The following is a 14,564-nucleotide window of genomic DNA, read 5'->3' as shown; positions in this document are numbered from 1 at the left end:
AGTCAGTACCGCGCAACCAACAGGCTAGCACAATAAGCGGCATGACCATTCCCTCTCTCTCCCCCACACCCTCAAATGCACTATTTTGTTTTAGCAATGTTACATTACGAAATGGTCATTTGGGAGAATAAATTCAAATACAGTTAGAGACAACTCATCTGATTCTGCAGTGAATTTGATCAAATTTAACAAATATTAATCGTTTGCTGACTGTTGAGCAGATTCTATGCGGGGCCCAATGACACGTTAAAGCATTCTTCCTTTTCTCCATAACTAGTACTGACCCCGGACCCAGGTAAGAGGGCCCCGCCTGGTCCTGTACTCAGGCCAGCACTGCTTAGACTTTGTGTGCACCCAGATGTCCCAGGGGTCTTGTTAAAATGCTGATTCTGATTTAGGAGGCCTGGGGTGGGGTCTGAGATTTTGCCTTTCTAACGAGCTCCAGAGCGACGCAGATACTGCTGGGGTCCAGCTGCATTTTGAGTAGCAAGGCTTAGAGACCCAGCTGTGGCTGCTTCTGGCTATGCCCTGCTGATGGGGTGAGGAGTCTTGAGGGTCAAAGGGTAGTGCCCATACGGAGGCCATGCCCTCCACCTTCTTCGCCTCACTCTGGGTTCTGGGACCCTGAGATTCCCTTCTTGAATGGCTCCCAGCCCTCAATCAGGACCTGCATGGACCTCTTTTGTGGACCATCCTTCCCAAGGTTCACCGTTCAGCTGAAGCATTGGCATAGGTGTATATGGGAGGGGCAGAAGCAGCTTGGCCTGAGGCCTGAGGCATCCACATACTTGTGCATAGTGTCCAGCAATCAGCTGACCAAGCTCTGCAGGTGATTCTGCTGCACACTCAAGTTGAGAGCCACCTATGTAGACAAAGCAGGACCAACGGTAAATATCAGTTGCTTGGAATAATCCCAAATAATCTGCGATCAGTAACCTAGGAGTAGTGTCCTTTCTCTTCCTCTGACAACATTGCAAGAAAGGCTCCCCTCTCTTTCCTGTTAGCTCTACTACTAGGTTTTGAGTTTGGACAAGACAGCTCCCCTCTCCAAGCTTCCAAGTTTTTGGCCACAAAGTAAGAGCTGGGCTATCAATCATGAGCATATTGCCAGAGTCTCTTGTAGACTGTAAAGTCAGTGAATCTGAATAGATCTCCCTTAAAATCTATGACATGTCTTCAGCTTCACTTATTCACATTAAAATCTCTCTGATTAGTGTCATAAACTTTTCTCTTTGAGCACACCCTGGGTGGGATAAGGGGCAAAGAGCTGCATGGGACAGCACTTCTCAAATGCTGACTTGCACACGAATGGGGGTCTTGTTAACATGCAGATTCTGATACAGGAGGTCTGGGGTGGGCCCTGAGAGTCTGCATTCATAGCAAGCTCCCAGGTGATGCCAGGCTGTTGGTCTGGGAGCAGACTTCGGTAGCAAGTGTCTGCGGTGGCAACACATTTGATCAGATTGCTTCCCTTTGAAGACCTTTGATAAATCTGAGAGAAAAACTGTTTTATGGAGGCAGAGAAAAGAGGAGGAATTAATTGATAGCAGGGTACACAAAAGTATATCTTTTGTTAGGTAATCAGTGAACTGTGACTATTCATAAGAGAGAGCAGTGGGGACTGTAGCAAACTGGAAAGAATGGGCCTCAGTGAGGGAGTGGGTGCCACTCAGCTCTAGCACCTTGGCACCATGGAGCCACATGACCCATAGTGCCAGATCTTCCAGCTTTATGAGATAACCCAGACACTGAATTCTATGAATTTTTAAAATTTTTATACATCAATTAATTCACATCAAACTAACTGGCCAACTAAAAACCAACTAGTATCATGTGAGCCAAACAGAACGTGTATGAAGACAAAATGGCATGTGAGTGAACAAATTCTAGATGGGAAAGAATTACTTCCTGGGCCCTGGAGGTTAGTAAGGTAGGGAGAGGACACTTCCTGAGTATAATAGGGGTTGAGTAATAAAAAGAAAGTGGGAGGCCTTGGAAGACCAACATGGCTACTTCCAAACATGTTGCCTACTTATTCCATCTCTCCCTCCTAGGGATGATGCAGAATTTCTCCCTCTGGAGCTTGAGGTAGGAGGAAATAAAGAACAAGGGGCTCACAGCCGAATCTGGATTATGAGTGATGTATTATTATGACTTGTGGTAGCACTGCTGTCCAATGACCCTTGGGGAGTGTTTTCTCTATCCATCTGCTGAACTGGCCCTGTCTTCTTCACGGGAGACTCTGTGGACACAGGATGTTTAGGTCCCTGTAGGTAGCCTTGTGGATGGTAAGATTCCAGAGAACATCCCCGAGGGCAAGTTGGATAAAATGAGTTGGAAAGACTTCATTTAGTCCGCTCTCATTTTGTGACAATCTGAATCTCATTGAAGGCCTAGATGGAAAGCAAATTCCAGAGGCCAGGTTTTGGCGTTCCCTTCAACTTCACCTCTAGGTTACTGGGAGAACTAAATGTGAGCATGTGTGAAACATGTTTTGTAAACTATAAAGCACCACAAATATGTCAGTGATTATTAGGAGGTAGCAGGAATTCAGATAGCCTCAGTTAGTATCCCGGTTCTTACTAACTCTGTAAACATAGTCAAGTGACTCAACTTTGCCAAACTTGTCTCTCCACCTGTAAAATGGGGTGCACAAAGCCTATCTTATCTCTGTAAAGATTAAATGAAATGGTGCATATAAACTACTCAGTATTTCATCTGACCCAAAATGGTGGCCGCTCAATAAACTAGCTAATTTTATAGTTATTATTTCTAATATATACAAATACTTCATTTCATTTTATACTTTTAAATGCTTTTTACACTTATGCAAGTACTTTTCAAGTCAAAAATCAGAAAATACTGATAAATAAAAGAAAATGAAAATCAGCTATGATCCCCACATCTGAAAGTTAATCACTGATAACAACTCTGGACACTCTTCTAGACTTTCAAATACACATTCTACTTGTAAAGATATAATTGCAGTGTTTTACAACTGGACTTAGCAACATATTATGAAAAAATTTCCACATCAATAGTTATATTTTTATGTCATTTAAAAGAACTGCAGACTCTTCCACTTCTGGGGAGATGGAGTAGATAAAATTTTCCTTATTCCTTCCTCTGAGTACAACTGGAAACCTTGAGCATTATATATAAAACATGTATAAGAAGACTGAAAAGTGGATCGAAAAAGGCAGACTGGATAGAGACTTCAGGACCTAAACAATGACTCACTGATGAGTTTCCTGGTTATTTTGTTGTTGTTTTAACCTTATATATCCCAATGTTAGAGCTGAAGAAACTGGCAACCTGGAAATTCCAAGGGGCACAGCCCAAAAAAAAAAAAAAAAAAAAAAAGGTAAAAAAAAAAGATAACAAAACAAAGCAAAACAAAACAAAAACTTATCTTTCTAGTAAAGTTTCAGTAAAGGGGCAGCCTAGCAAAGTAGAATATATTTACGTGATAATTATTACACTCTGGCCAAACACCACAGGATAAACTGTGGACCAGTCCTACACATGCTAGCAAAGCCTGTAATGAGGTGCTTCAACACCCACACACATGAGCAGTGTTAGAGAAGGCCAAATAGGGAGCCAAGACTCTCAGCTCTTCCTGATATCAAGTTCTCCTTCCACCCCAACATCACAATGTTAGCGGCGAGCAACATCTCACTGCCCAGTAGTAAGGATAAGATTCCTTCCATAGGGAGTGGCTGAATGGGGAACTTGGACTTTTACCATCACGGGAAATAATAAAGTAGTATCTCTCCTCTTCCTGCTGGAGTGATGTCAGAGAAAGCTAACTAAAGCAGAAGTCTTAAATAAGATCTAGAGGTTCTTAACGATATAAATATGTGCAGGTTTCAAACAAAAATCACTTGTCACACCAAGAACCAGGTAGGTCTCAAACTGAATGAAAAGACCATCAATAGAGGTGAATACAGAAGTGGCAGAGATGTAAGAATAATCTGACAAACATTTTAAAGCAGTCTTCGTAAAAATGCTTCCATGAGCAATTATGAACTCACTGGAAGCCAATTTAAAAATAGTAAGCCTCAGAAAAGAAACAGAAAATCTCAGTAAAGAATTAGAGGATATGAAGAAGAACCAAATGAGAGTTTCAGAACTGAAAAATACAATAACCAGAATAAGAAGCTCATTGGATAAGCTCCACAGCAGAAAGAAGGAAACAAAGGAAAGAATCAGTGAACTCAAAGAAAGAACAATTGCAATTTTACCAAATTTAAGCAACAGAAAGAAAATAGACTGAAAAAAAAATGAATAGAGGCTCAGAGACCATGAACTGTAACAAAAGATCTAATGTTGTGTTACTAAAATCTTGAAGGAAGAAAAAAAGGGGGTGGGGCTGAAAAAGTACTTGAAAAATAATGGCTAAAAATTTCCAAGCTTTGGCAAGAAACAGAAATCAATAGATTCAAGAAGTGGAGCAAATCTCCAATAGGATAAACCAAAGAAATCTACACCAAGCCATGTCATAATTAAGCTTCTAAAAACTAAAAACAAAGAAAAAATCTTGCAAGGAGTCATAAAAAAAAGAAAGAAAAGAAAAGAAAAAGATGCCTTGCTTCCAAGAAAAAAAACAATTAGAATGGCAACAGATTTCTCATCAGAAACCTTGAAGGACAGAAGAAAGTGGCACGGTATTTTTCAGGTGCTGCAAGAAGAAATCAAGACATTCCAGACAAAGGAAAGCTAAGTGAACTTGTTGCCAGCAGATCTACCCTAAAAGAGTAGCTAAAGGAAATGCTGCAAACAGAAAGGTCGTGATAAAAGAAGGAATCTCAGAACATTAGGAAAGAAGAACGAATAGGATAAGCAAAAATAGAGCTAAATACAATAAGTTTTCTTTGTTTTGAGTTTTCCAAATTATGTTAGATGATTGAAAAAAAAATTGTAACACTATCTGATGTGGTTCTAAATGTCGTGGAAAAATATTCAAGGTAATTATCTTATAAATGGGGGGAGGGTATAGAGGTTAAGTGAATAAGATTTTTATATTTCAACCAAACTGGTAAAATATTATCACTAGTAGACTGTGATATGTTATGGATATATAATACAGTAATCAGTACAAATCTATACAAAGAAATATACTCAAAAACATAGATGAATCAAAGTGGAATTCTATAGTGTTCAAGAAAATAGCAATGAAAACAGAATAAGCTGAAAACAAAAAATTATATCGTAGACTTAAGCTCTAATATACTAATGTATAAATTCAATGTAAAGGATCCTAAAATATTAATTAAAAGACAGAAACTGACAGAGCGAATCAAAAAGCATGGCCCAGCTGTCTGCTAACTAAAAACAACTCACTTCAAATATAATGTTATTGGCAAGTTGGAAGTAAAAAAATTGAAAAAGATATGATACATTTATCAATCAAAGGAAGACAGAAGTGGCTATATTAATTTCAGATAAAGTAGAAATCAGAATAAAGAAAATTGTCAGACAGAGAGGGACATTATACAATGATGAAAGGATAAATCTAATGAGATATAACAATTCTAAATGTATAACAAACAACAAATCTGAAAATATGCAAAGCCAAAACTGATAGCAATTAAAGGAGAAATAGACAAATTCATAAATAGGTGAATATTTCATCTTTCTCTTAATAATTGATAGAACAATTGATAGAAAATTAGCAACAATATAGAAGACTCAACAACACTATCAATCAAAAGAATGAAATCAACATTTATAGAGCACTCCACTCAACAACAGCAGAATAGGTACTCTTTCTAAGTGCCCTTGGAACAGCCATCAAAATAGATTATACTCTGGGTCATGAAACAAACCTCAACACATTTAAAACAACTGAAATCTTGCAAAGTGTGTTCTCCAATCACTATGAAATCAAGCTAGAAATCAATAGCATAAAGATAACATAAAAATCTCCAAGCCCTTGGAAACTAAACAACACAATTATTCTAAATAATCCATGGATCAAAGTCAAAGTCTCAAGAGTAATAAATAATACATTGAACTGAATGAAAATAAAATTATATCATACCACAATTTGTGGGATACAGAGAAATCATTGTTGAGAGGGAAATTTATATTACTAAATCTGAATATTAGAAAAAAGGAAAAGTTTCAAATCAATAATATAAGCTTCCACCTCAAGAACCTAAAAAAGAAGAGTGAACTTAAAACCAAAGCAGGCAAAAAGAAGGAAATAAAATAATAAAAATGATAAGAATAGAAATCAATGAAATAGAAACAGAAAATAGAAAAAACAATGAAACAAAGACTTGGTTCTTTGAAAAGATCAATAAAATGGATAAATCTGTAGCAAGAAAAAAAATGACACATTACCAATATCAGGCGATATCACTACAAACCCTGAAGGCATTCGGAGGATAATAAGAGAGTACTATGAACAACTCTACACGCATAAATTTTACAAGAAGATGAAGTGACTCACATTCTTGAAAAATATAAACTATCACGACTCGTCCAGTATGAAATAGGTAATTTCAGTAGGCCTATGGCTGTTAAGAAAATGGAATTCATAATTTTAAAACTCCCATAAAAAACTCTTGGCCTATATGTTTTCACTAGAGAATTCTACCAAATATTTAAAGAAAAATTAGTACCAATTTTTACATAATCTCTCTGAGAAGATAGAATAGGGACCGCTTTCCAATTTATTTTATGAGGCTGATATTACTTTGATACCAAAACCAAAGACAATACAAAAAAAGTATAGACTCTTGCGAATGTGGGTACAAAAATCCTTAACAAAATATTAGAAAATAGAATTTAGAAAAACATACAAAGAATTATACCAACATGGTCAAATGACCTTTGTTCCAGCAATGCAAGATTGGTTCAATATTCAAAAAGCAATCAATGTAATCCACCATTTTACAAGCTAAATAAGAAAAATATGTTAACATATCAATAGATACAGAGAATCATTTGAGAAAATTCAACACCCATTTATGACAAAACTTATGGAAAAAGTAGAAATAGAGGAAATTTCCTCAACTTAATAAAAAGCATTTATTTTTAAGCCCCTAGAGTTAAAATTATGCTTAGTTGTGAAAGACTTGCCTTTTGGCTCTCTGACCAGCACCATGGCAGTTGGCAAAAACAAGCACCTTACGAAAGGGGGCAAAAAGGCAGCCAAGAAGAAAGTGGTTGATCCATTTTCTAAGAAATATTGGTATGATGTGAAAGCACCTGCTATGTTCAGTATAAGAAATATTGAAAAGACACTCATCACCAGGACCCAAGGAACCAAAATTGCATCTGATGGTCTCAAGGGTCATGTGTTTGAAGTGAGTCTTGCTGATGTGCAGAATGATTAAGTTGCATTTAGAAAATTTAAGCTGATTACTGAAGATGTTCAGGGTAAAAACTGCCTGACTAACTTCCGTGCCATGGATCTTACCTGTAACAAGATGTGTTCCGTGGTCAAAAAATGGCAGACAATGATTGAAGCTCATGTTGATGTCAAGACTACCGATGGTTACTTGCTTCATCTGTTCTGTGTTGGTTTTACTAAAAAACGCAACAATCAGATACATAAGACCTCTTATGCTCAGCACCAGTGGGTCCGCCAAATCCGGAAGATGATGATGAAAGTCATGACCCGAGAGGAGCAGACAAATGACTTGAAAGAAGTGGTCAATAAATTGATTCCAGATAGCATTGGGAAAGACACAGAAAAGGCTTGCCAATCTGTTTATCCTCTCCATGAAGTCTTCGTTAGGAAAGTAAAAATGCTGAAGAAGCCCAGGTTTGAATTGGGAAAGCTCATGGAGCTTCATGGTGAAGGCAGTAGTTCTGGAAAAGCCACTGGGGATGAGACAGGTGCTAAAGTTGAACGAGCTGATGGATATGAACCACCAGCCCAAGAATCTGTTTAAAGTTCAGACTTCAAATAGTGGCAAATAAGAAGTGCTATTTGTGGGAAAAAAAAAAAAAAAAAAAAAAGAAAGAAAGACTTAATGCCTGCTCTCTAAAACTGGGGCTATAATAAGGATGTTAACTCTCGCCACTTTTATTCCAGGTAGTGCTGAAAGTTCTAGTTATTGCAATGAGACAAGAAAAGGAAAAGACATACAAATTAGAAAGGAACAAATAAAACTGTTCCTGTTTGCAGATGACATAATTGTCTATGCAGAAAATTTCAGGAAATACACAAACAAAATAGATCAAAACTGTTTTGTTTGTAACCAAGAAGTGAGTTCAGCGAGGTCACTGAGTACAGATCAACACAAACAAATCAACTGCATTTCTATATATTAGCAATAAGCACGTTGAAATGGAAATTTAAAATACAATAGCATTTACAATCACTCAAAAAACACAAATGCTTGGATATAAATCTAAGAAAACATGTATATTACTTATATCCTAAAGACTACACGATGATAATGAAAGTTTAGAAAGTTCCAAATAAAGAGAGAGACATACTAAGTTCATGGATTGGGAGATTCATCATAGTAAAAGAGTCAATTCTCCCTAAATTGATATACAGGTTTTTTGCAATTCCTGTAAAATCTTAGCAAGGATTTTTTTGTGCATACAGACAAAATTATTCTAAAATTTAGCTGGAAGGGCAAAGAAACTAGAATGACTAAGACAATCTTGGAAAAGAAAAGAAAGTTGGAGAATCAGTCTACCTAATTTCAAGACTTATTATATAAGAATTCTACAGATTTCAAGGCTGTGTAGTATTGGTGGAGGGGCAGACATATTGATCAATGGGACAGAATAAAGAACTCAAAAACAGACCCAATATGGTCATCTGATATTTGAGAAACATGCAAAGGTAATTCAATGGAAGAAGAATAGCCACTTCAATAAGCAGTGCTGGAACAATGGACACAAAATGAACTTTGACCTATGTCTTATGCCTTATGCAAAAATTAATTCAAAATTAATTATGGACTCACATGTAAAACATAAAACCATAAAACTTTTGTTTAAAAAACAGGATAGGCCTGGTGTGGTGACTCAAGCCTGTAATCCTAGCACTTTGGGAGGCCAAGTGGGTGGATCACCAGGTCAGGAATTCAAGACCAGCTTGGCCAAGATGTTGAAACCCCAACTCCCAACTCTACTAAAACCTATAAAAATTAGCCAGACATGGTGGCAGATGCCTGTAATCCCAGCTACTTGGGAGGCTGAAGCAGTAGAATTGCTTGAACCTGGGCGGCAGAGTTTGCAGTGAGCTGAGTTCGCACCACTGCACTCCAGTGGGGATAACAGAGTGAGACTCTATCTCAAAAAACAACAAAAAACAAACAAATAAAAAGGATATTGGGAGGTTGAGGTGGGTGGATCACCTGAGGTCAGGAGTTTGAGATCAGCCTGGCCAACATGGTGAAACCCTGTCTCTACTTAAAAAAAATAATAATAAAATAAAATAAATAATTAGTTGGGCGTGGTGATGCGAGCCTGTAATCCCAGCTAATTGGGAGGCTGAGGCAGGAGAATCGCTCAAACCTGGGAGGTGGAGGTTGCAGCGAGCTGAGATTGCACCATTGCGCTCCAGCCTGGGTGATGGAGCGAGATTCTGCCTCAAAAAAACCCACAAAAAGAAAGATAGTTTTTCTTGGTCTAGGGCTAGGTAAAATACTCTTAGACTTCACACCAAAAACTTAATTCATAAAATGAAAGAATAAATTGTGCTTTAAAATTAAAAACGTCTGTTCTGTGACTCTGTTAATAAGAAAAAAATACAAGTTCCAGAGTGAAAGAAAATATTTATAAGCCACACATCTGATAGAGGGCTAGTATGCAGAATGTATAAAAAACTCTCAAAACTCAACAAGGAAATACCTGATTAGAAAATGGACAAAAGACATAAAAAGACATTTCACCAGAGAAGATATACAGATGGCAAAGAAGCACATCAAAGGTGTTCAACTTCATTAGCCTTTAAGGGATGCAAATTAAAACCACGTGAAATAGCACTACTCACTGTCAGAATGGCTGAAATAAAAATTGGTGTCAACACCAAATTCTGATGAGAATCCACAGAAAATGGAGCATTCATATATTGCTGGTGAGAATGTAAAATGGTACAGCCACTCTGGATACAAGCTGGCCATTCCTAAAAAACTAAACATGAAACCACCACCATACAACCTAGCAACTCACTCCTGTGCATTTATCCCAGAGAAATGAAGACCTATATTCCCACAAATCCTGCAAATGAATGATTAGAGTAGCTTTATTTGTAATTGCCCTCAAAGTGAATAGAATCTGGCTGTCCTTCAGTTGCTGAACGGTTAAACGAATGTGATACTTCCATACCATGGAATACTATTCAGCAATAAAAAGCAGTGCATTGCATAAATATCCAGAGAATTATGCTGAGTTAAAAAAAAAAAGGCAATCCCAGACAGTTGCATACTGTATAATTCAACTTATATGACATTCTTGAAATGATGCAATTATAGAAATAAAGAAAGAGAGTAGTGGTCGCTAGAGGTTAAGGAGAGAAAGTGGGAGGCAAGCGGGTATGGTTATAAAAAGGCAACACCTTTTAAAAAACATCCTGTGGTGTTGGAAACTTTCTGTATCTTGTGATACTGTTCTATAGTTTCCTAAGATATTACCATTGAAGGAAACTGGGTAAAGAGTACATGAGCTCTCTCTGTATTATTTCTTAAAACTGCTCATGCATCTATAAATGTCTCAAAATAAATGTTTAATTTAAACAATTTGATCTGGAAGTAGACTCTAGGATGAATAAATAAAAACAACAACAAAAAACAATTTGATAGGCTTAAAAAAGGATTGCAGACAATTGCATCCTATGAATATACTTCTTCAACCAATTTCTTATTGTTTGGACATTTGAGTTATAATTTTGTTATTTCGGCAATCACAGGGATGACTGTCCTTGTAGCTAAATTTTGACATATATTCTTTCACTTCCTTGTAAACATCCCTAGAAATTGAATAGCTGGTCAATGGCTTATATATTTTTTCACATTTTTCGGACTCCTTTGAATCCAAGGTATAGAAAGAGTCAATATTTGGAAGCATTGAATTTACGAGACAGTTCAATATATGGACAAGAAGAAAATGTTTAAAAGATGCCAGTCCTCTTCGAATTTATCATGAACAATTTAGGCATAAGAGGTTGCTATTGTGGCATAATAAGCACAATTTGAAGGCTTTAAATACATGTTTCAAAGTTTTATCCATTTGAAAAATGTAGATAATACTAATTCCTACCTTCTGAAGTTGTTGTGGGGACTAAACACATGTAAAGCACTTGGAGGAAAACTTAGTACACTATAGAGTCTCAATAAATGTTAGCTACTATTATGATTTTGATTATGACTGAAATCCAAAAATAGTGCAATAATTGACACCGGCCTGTAGGAAGAAACCCATTACCTCATTCCCTTGCCAACACCATGAATTACCAACCATTTCTATCTTTGCTGTGTTTTATTGTTATTTTAATTTTCATTTCTTAGATTAATAATGACTAGGGCAGGGTGCGATGGCTCATGTCTGTAATCCCAGCACTTCGGGAGACTGAGGCGGGAGGATCATTTGAGCTCAGGAGTTCGAGACCAGCCTGGGCAACATAGTGAGACCTCATCTCTATTTTTAAAGTAATTTTTTCCCTTTTAAAATAAAATAAAATAATGAATTGGAACATATTTTTCATGTATTTATTGGCCATTTATATATATTCTTTCGTGCCTTGCCAGTTTATACTTATTGTCCATTTCTCACTTAGGATGTCTTTGTTGCTTTGAAGGAATTTTTATATAGTAAAGTAATTAACTCTTTTGCACACATAGTAAATATATGTGTGTGTATGTATATATGATATACATATGACATGTATATATGATATATATATATATATATATATATAGCATATTTTAGAGACAGGATCTCACTCTGTCACCCAGGCTAGAGTGCAGTGGCGTGATCATAGCTCACTGCAGACTTGAACTCCTGGGCTTAAGCAGTACTCCCACCTCAGCCTCTCAAGTGGCTGGGACTGCAAGAACACACCGTCACATCCAGCTAATTTTTTTTTTTTTTTGTTACTTTTTGTAGAGACAGGATCTCATATGTTGCCTATGCTGGCCTAAAGTGATCCTCCTGCCTCAGCCTCCCTAAGTGCCACTACACCCAGATTAAAAATATTTCTATTAATTTGTTCAGCTTTTAATATTTTAAATTATGTTTTTTGATATGAAAAGTTTTAAGAGTTTTAGGTAGTCATATTTTAGGTGGCAATGATATCTTTATGCTTTTTGCAATTGTTGGTTTGTCCATAAGAACCTTCCTCCTAGGAAAATTGACCGCCTTTACATTTTTCATCTTTTATTTTAATTTGTACTGAATCTTGGATGCAAAGAATTGCTTATTTGTGACACACTCTCACCATTGGTGCACACATGGTCGATGTGTATTCAATCTCATGATTTTAAAAATGTAGGAAATATCCATGAACCCATCATTTAATATAATAACTAGGATCTTGAAATAATTTATATTCTTCCATGTGATCTGTACACCTCCTATCCTCCTGCCTCCTTCTACTTGAGAAACGTATTTAGGAGTCTGTTTATCTTTTTCTTTTAGATATATAGTTTCATCTTATCGATGTGCTTTCCTAGGAAGTACGTATTTTATTCAAGTTGTTTTCATTTGTATAAAAAGAGCATTATGCTGCAGGTAATCTTCTGGCACTAGATTTTGCTCCACTTAATATCATTCTGCTCAGGCTAATTGCTGTTTAACTGTGTCCTACCATATTTCGACTGCTGCATATATTCCGTTGCATCCATATACCACAGTTTTTCATACACAGCCCCATTTATAGACATTCCGGTCACTATTATGCCTATTACTGTTCTGAATGCATTTACGTATTTTTTTTCTGGTGTGCAGGTGAAAAGATTTCTGTCGGGTCTATACCCAGGAATAGAATTGCTGGGTTATATGGTATGTGCCAAACTGTTTTCCAAGGGATTATACATCTTTCCTTTCCACAAACCCTGTTTAAAAGATCCCAGGGGACCACATCCTCTCCAACACTTGGTATTGCTAGATTTTTAAAATTTTTGTCAATCGAATAGTGTTATGGTCTCTAAAATAGCATGTGAATGGGTACTGGATTAAAAGAGTGCCTCACTATGTTCTTGGTTAGCATGTCCCCAATCTATTCTTGTATTTATTAGCTTGTGTGTTTTGTTTCTGCTGTCAGATGACAATTGTGACTATTGCTGATTTTCTTTTTACAATGTAATCTTTGAAGGTAACTCTTCAGCAATATGAAATTTATTTTTGGTTAAGGTGTGTATTCGTTTTAACAAATGGATAGTACATTTTTTCGACAATGTTTAGTAAACAATCTGCAACTCCGGCTGTTGATTTGAGATGTCAACTTTATCTTAATTGAATTTTTTAAACACATAAAAGATGTCCTTTAATAAAATGCAACCTTTCTGTACTCTGTATTTGTTTAGTTGCTTGGTCTGATTTTCATACCAGTACCATCCTATTAAAGTTGTAGTTTTATAGAACATATCATTAGGTCAAGTTTTATTCTTTTTCCAAATAGGTCTTTGCTATTTTCATTGCATTATTCTGTTAAGTGAACTTTAGAATTACTTTGCCAAATTCTCTTCTATCCCACCCTTCTAAATCACTCATGCTATTGGTTTCATTTTTATACATAGTCATTCCTCAGTGTCTCTGGGGGATTGGTCCCAGGACCTCCCTCAAATACCAAAATCCTCAAATACTAAAATACCTGATATAAAATAGTGTAGTATTTGCATATAACCTACACATTTCTTCCTGTATATTTTAAATCATCTCTAAATTAATTGTAATACCAAATATAGTGTAAATGCCATGTAAATAGTTGTTATATGTATTGTTTAGGAAATGATGACAAGAAAAAAATCTGTACACGTTCAATACAGACTCAACTTTTTTTCTGACTGTTTTTCATCTGAGGTTGGTTGAATCCATGAATGTGAAATCCATGGATATGGACAGCTGTCTGTATATAAATTTGAGAATTGATGTCCTCACAACATTAAGTATCTGCATTTAAGAACATGATCTTTTTCACCTTTATTTGAGTCATCGAGAAAGTTTGTAGGTTTCTCCATGTACTTTCTTCACAATCTTCTTAAGTTTGTAATAAAGACCTTTGAGTAAGGTGATGACAGAATAATTACTGGTCTTTCTTGTTTGGGTTGTTTTAACATCATGCGAGTAACAAACAGCCTTGTGTAGGTAGATGCCTTTAACACAATTAGCTGGAAATCCCCTGCTGATTCAGGTATAGACAACTGCAACTAGCCCATGATAGCCAGCATGGCTGTTTCAGCTTCACAGACCTGGCACCTATCAGGGCTCAGTTGGTTAACATAAGATTAATAATTCAGCAAATGATTTCACTAATTTAACCCAATTGAGCATCATTCTCTCTCTGAGCTCAGTTTTGCAGGAAAAGCATTTGGTGCTCTATGTTACTAGAACATGGTCTTCACTTTTCCACATATTCTGTAGTGCACACC

At 36.5% G+C, this 14,564-nt stretch overlaps 1 pseudogene; it reads left to right on the top strand.

Annotated features, from left to right (window-relative positions):
* Nucleotides 1-7,112: 7,112 nt before the first annotated feature.
* On the top strand, nt 7,113-7,944 carry LOC693904 (small ribosomal subunit protein eS1-like; annotated as a pseudogene).
* The last annotated feature ends 6,620 nt before the right edge of the window (nt 7,945-14,564 follow it).

This window comes from Macaca mulatta, chromosome 12 (assembly GCF_049350105.2).
Source record: "Macaca mulatta isolate MMU2019108-1 chromosome 12, T2T-MMU8v2.0, whole genome shotgun sequence".
Lineage (NCBI taxonomy): Eukaryota > Metazoa > Chordata > Mammalia > Primates > Cercopithecidae > Macaca > Macaca mulatta.
The sequence above is the reverse complement of the archived record's forward strand: the minus strand, read 5'-3'. Positions and strand labels throughout refer to the sequence as shown.